Source organism: Spinacia oleracea, chromosome 4 (assembly GCF_020520425.1).
Source record: "Spinacia oleracea cultivar Varoflay chromosome 4, BTI_SOV_V1, whole genome shotgun sequence".
Lineage (NCBI taxonomy): Eukaryota > Viridiplantae > Streptophyta > Magnoliopsida > Caryophyllales > Amaranthaceae > Spinacia > Spinacia oleracea.
Genome location: NC_079490.1, coordinates 88,052,501 through 88,058,500, shown reverse-complemented (window position 1 = coordinate 88,058,500; position 6,000 = coordinate 88,052,501).

Here is a 6,000-nt window from a genome sequence, read left to right as displayed (position 1 = left end):
TGGTGGTAGTTGAGCATTTTGTTTTAGAAATTATAGGAAAATTCTTTATGATTCATCATTGATCGAATCAAGTACTAATTGACTTCGATCATTCCAATGTAGATATGCCATATCTTATGGAGCTAGATCGTGAAATTACAACACACAATCATTGATGATCATTTTTTATCTCAATTAATCATCAACATGATCTAACCTAGATCTTTATGATTTCTTGCCAAGTGGACGTTTTTATACTTTTCTATGAATCTTTGAACTAGCCAAACAGATTCCAATTTATATCACTTTGAGTAAATAAATCCATATTCACTCAAAACCATGTGAAGTAATAAAGTCATAAAATCTTTCTTTAGCTTTGAACTCTATTGTCTAGGGGTTCTAACAATAGTTCATATCTTTTGTTACTTTCAACGAGTAAGACTAGCTTGTCTTGGATGATCTAGAAATCAATCAACTTTCAAAATTCCATCAAAATAGAGCTTTAGAACGTTAACTTCTTGATATGGTCTAAGCAACAATGCCAAAGATTATTGGAACTCAAATCAAGGGATTGATTTGAACCTAGTAAAGTTCTTCTTGTTAAAGAGTTGTTTGTTTTAATCAAGCATATTGACTCAACCCGTAAATGACCATTTCATCCAAATAAACAAACAAACATTGTTTTTGTTTTTCTTGAATGTGAGTCTTTCTGTGTTTGAAGAAGAAATTTAGGTATGCTGATTTTGGAACAAAATAACCATTAAGTTCCAGCCTTGAAAGGACTTAAAACAAACTAGATGACCCTACAACTAATGTAGCAAAGCCATGCTTCATTTTCCACTTGTAGGTCATTAGTGTAGCCTAGCTTCCATTGTTTGAGTTATTACCGAAGTAAGAACCTCAAGCGGTATATGATACCAAGGAAGTTTGATTTCTAGGTCACTTCTCTTTAAACATAAACTTATAGGTAGAAACGGAATCGCAAATTCCTTTCATTTGTTCCTTGTTTTCCTATTTCTTGTACTCTTCCTTATAGTCTTAAGAATTGACTTCTCTAGTGTTGACTTTTATACTTTGTTAGACATGTCCAATGTCACTCCAACAAAGTTCTTACCATTTAATTTATGTTGAATGTTTTGCTTCAACTAGATGATCTTACCAGAAACTTCTAAAGTTCTCTAAGCGTCGATCTATTCGAATGTCTAGGGACTAGACTCATTCAAGAATTTAAATGGACAAAGATATTAGGTTGTTAACCATTGGTAAAGCTGAGCGTTTAAACTCAATGCTTTATGATCTCAAAACTACATTGTATTTTGAATTCACAAGCAGCAATCGGTTTGCCATTCGCTTTGACATTCGAAAACAACCATAAAAGTCGCTACAAGAAACGTACATTTTGAATTGCTCATTTTATCTCATTTCCGTGAATCGTTCTTGGATTCACTACCAATCGAGGAAATTTACTGTTACCTTTCTAAAAGGATTTACTGCAGTGCAAGATATTTAATTATAAACAATAATTAAAACATACATTGAAGCATGCAAAGTCTAAACATTTATCATGAGTAATAACTTGGAAATTAAAGCAATCATGCAATTTAAACAAGTCATTGGCATTTTATTCGAATTTATTGTTCCGGCAGGTGTGAATAAAATGATTCCAAGATCCTTAAATCATTGAATAATTAAGCACATTATGTATTTAGACTCAATTCTAAAATATTTTAGGTAAGAAAATCCTTTGCTAATAGTCTAGAAACTACTCTTGGTTGATAGGTACGTCTAAGAGCTTATTAGGTAAACCTATCTCATTTGCCACGACATAAAAGGACTCCTTACTTATATCGTTGAGTTTCACCAAAACTAACATGTACTCACAATTATTTGTGTACCTTACCCCTTTAGGATCAATAAGAACACCTTGCTATGGCGGAAAACTATTACTAAGATTGATGTAAAGGTTATCCAAGTGTTATTTTGGCATGGCACCTTTTAACTCAATTTTTAAAGTTTGGAACTTAAGGCTCTTACTATGTTGGTTAGATTTTAAGTGAACTAAAATCCTTAATCATGCAACATAATCAAGCCACAATCTCATGCATAATTATGACATATTTAAAGCAATAAATAACTTAAAGCATGCATAAGATATTAATGTGATCTAGTATGGCCCGACTTCATTTTGAAGCTTCAACTTCAAACTCCGTCTTGAAAATGGATTGGAAACTCCGTCTTGAATTTCACCATGGGAGGCACCATTTTCTTCAAATAGGATAAGCTATAATTTAAACTAATTACAACTATTTGATGGTACGCATACCATATTTAAATTAAAAACTTTGGTGCATTAGACCAATTTTACATTCAAATTAATGGTACGCAGACCATATTTTCTATCCTATTTGGGCCATACTAGTCACTTTCCATAACCTGCAAAACAGTACATTTATAATATACCATTCACCCATTCATTTATCAATGAATGGCCCACATAGCTGGTTAGTTGAACATATTATGCATCACATAAATATTTGCAGCAATTAATCAAGGCTTCCAATAATCTACAAATTATTCAATCCTTATTAATTCTAATCGAGTTGTTTTAACCTTAAAGGAATGTAGACCTAATCAAGAGTTTATGACTAAAACGCTCCCACTAAAACCAAGAAATTTACATGCTTTAAACATAAAATTGTATTTCCTAGTTCAACCGGAAACATACAAATTTAATTAAAATTTAAAGCTCATATAAATTATTATTTAAATCTTTTAATTTATTTTCTGTTTATTAAATTAATTAATTAATTTAAATTTAATCAAGGTTTTAATTTTAGTAAAATAATTAGTATAAATAAAATTTATAATAATTAAATTATTCAAAATTAAATTATGAATTTTAAATTTTATTAAAATCGTTTTTCAAACTGAAAATTAAAATTAAATTAAAACGAACCAATCGGGCCCATGCCCCGTCGAGTCCACGTAGCAGCAACGCCCCACTCGACTGATCGCATAGAAAGGCACGAGCAGCCAGCGCGTAGACGCAGCAAGCCGAGGCAGCCACGCCTACGCGCAGCAGCAGCTCGCTCGCTGTGGCGAGGCAGCGCTCGCTGGGCGAAGCATCCCTGCAGCCCGCGCGCGCAGCCTGCTTGCTTCGCTTGCCTTGCTTCTTCGCCCCACCCACCCACTACTCGCAGCACTCGACGCAAGGCAGGCTGCTGCCTTGCACTCTCGTGCCACGCCCTTGCTCGCTGCATACAAACCGCATGGGCGACGAGCTCCCTTGCTCGTCGTCGCATGCCCGCACTATACAACACCCCTTAAGGGTAACACTTAGCGTCCATTGCTTCGTGCGTGCAAGATTCGTGAACGGATTTTATAAAAATCTAAACTTTATAATTTAAATTTATAGACGAAAAATCATATTAATTTCATAAATTTATGGCGAAAAATCGAAAATTTATTATTCAAATTAATTTCCGATCAAGTTTATTTTCATGGATTCAAATCTAGGTCATAAAATTTTAAAATTTTCCAAATTTAACAAATTTTATGGTGGTTTTTAATCATGGATTCCTAATTAAATTGCTAATTAATTATGAAAATCAAATCAAATTCTAAATTATTCGAATTTCAACAAATTAATTACAATTACAAATTAGGTTGTATAATTAACAAGCTTAGGAATTAAAATTGTTAAACATATACATTAGGTCAATCATAGATTCAAGATTTACAAACAAGAATTGCAAATATTTAATTTAACATCTTAAAAATTACAAATTTTGCGTTTGAAAAACTAAAACCTCCGATAAGTCATAGTTAGGCTTCGAATTTGGGAATTCTGGGTTCGACATCAAATCTAAGATTTTAGTCAAAATTTTAAAATGCCGATTACATGCGAAATTCACTATAAAATTATACGATTCCGACCATTATTGACTAAACTGCCGAAAATTCTGCGAACATATAATTAAATAATCGCACGAATTTGCAATTAATTACAAACATCGAAATTAATCACCCCTTTAATTCATTACAAATTTATAAAATTTAACCATGTTAACTATAATTGATTATGGAATTAATTAGAGGCTCTAATACCACTGTTAGGTTATGACAAATATAAAACATATATTTCATGCGGAAAAACCATAAAGCCATGAATCCAAATTAATAGCCACATAACAATTAGCATAGTTTAGGATGCATACATTTGTAGCGTGCCCTCCCTAGCTGCTCCCGAACCGAACAAGAACTAGTTTAGGACTCCAAGTGTAGTCCCTCCGTAGATAGTCCACAGCACGTTCAGATCCGCCTTAGATTCAATTAACTAGAATTTAGCCTAAGGTTTTATGTTTATTCGATTATAATTTGTGGCAAATTATTAACTTTAGTTTTTAACTTAAAACTATATGAATACTTGAATTGGTGTATCATAAATTGTGATTGCCATCACCTATTTATAGGGTAGGATCATCGGAACTAGAAACCTACTAGGATTCAATTTACCTAATCTTATTAGAATTAGATATTAATTAAATCTATTAAGTTAGTGTTTATTTCAACAACTAACTCTAGCTAGTAGTTTTAGGAAAATAATCTTTAATCGAACTAATCCTAAACGTTTAAGGATTCGATGCATGCACGAACTCAACGCACACACATGCACAGCCCACGAAGGGCGTTGGGCGCGCGCGCGCGGAGCTCGGCCCAGCAGCGCTGCAGCCCATTGCTTGGGCGCGCCAGCCTGCTGGCCATCACTGCTCGCTGGGCCTGGCCTTGCGTGTTGCTTGGCTGGGCCTGCGTGCCTTGGCGGGCTGCTGGCTTGCCTTGCTGTGTGCGGGTTTCGCTAGGCGCAGGCCTGGCTTCGTGTTGGGCCTTGCGTCTAACAAGCTCGTCCGATGTTTATTTCGTACGACGCGCTTCCTATTAATTTTCCGATTCCGAAATTCATTTCCGATTCGAACAATATTTAATATTTCCGATTCCGAAATTAATTTCCGTTTCGAACAAATATTTAATATTTCCGATTCCGATAATATTTCCGATTCCGACAATATTTCCGTTTCCGACAATATTTCCGATTCCGGCAATATTTCCATTTCCGATAATATTTTCCGATAGGTACCATGTTTTCGTTTCCAGCAACATCTACGACTTGGATAATATTTATATTTCCGATACGATCCATATTTCCGTTTCCGGCAATATCATCGTTTCCAGAATATTCATAATTTGCCTTTTGACGATTTCAGTTCCCACTGGAACCGCGATCCGTCGATTCCGAATATCCATAAATGGAGTATTTAATTCACTTAAATACTTGATCCGTTCACGTACTATTTGTGTGACCTTACTGGTTCAGTCAAGAGTAAGCTGTGGATTAATATTATTAATTCCACTTGAACTGAAGTGGCCTCTAGCTAGGCATACAGTTCACTTGATCTCACTGAATTATTAACTTGTATAATTAATTAATACTGAACCGCATTTATTAGACTTATCATTGAATGCATACTTGGACCAAGGGCATTATTTCCTTCATCTTGGGGTTCCAAGAAACAAAACAATGTTTCTCTATCCACAGCTGAAGCTGAGTACGTATCTGTTGCAGCTTGTTGCTCACAAATACTATGGATAAAACATCAGTTAAGGGATTTTGGTATTATCTATGATTGTGTTCCTATCTATTGTGATAACACCAGTGCCATTTTCATTTCAAAGGACCCGGTTCATCATTCTCGGGTCAAACATATCCATATTAGACATCATTTCCTTAAGGATAATGTTGAGAAAGGCTTAATTAAATTAGATTTTTGCCAAACTGACAATCAAATTGCTAATATCTTGACTAAGCCTTTAAACAGGGAGAAACATGAGAAAATGAGGATGGAACTCGGGATGATCAAGCTAAGATAATTGCAATTGAAGTTCCTCCAAGGTAAAGACAAAAGTTATTGTACATATAGACTATTACAAACACAATTTTACGTGTGCAAACATAGTTGAAGTTTA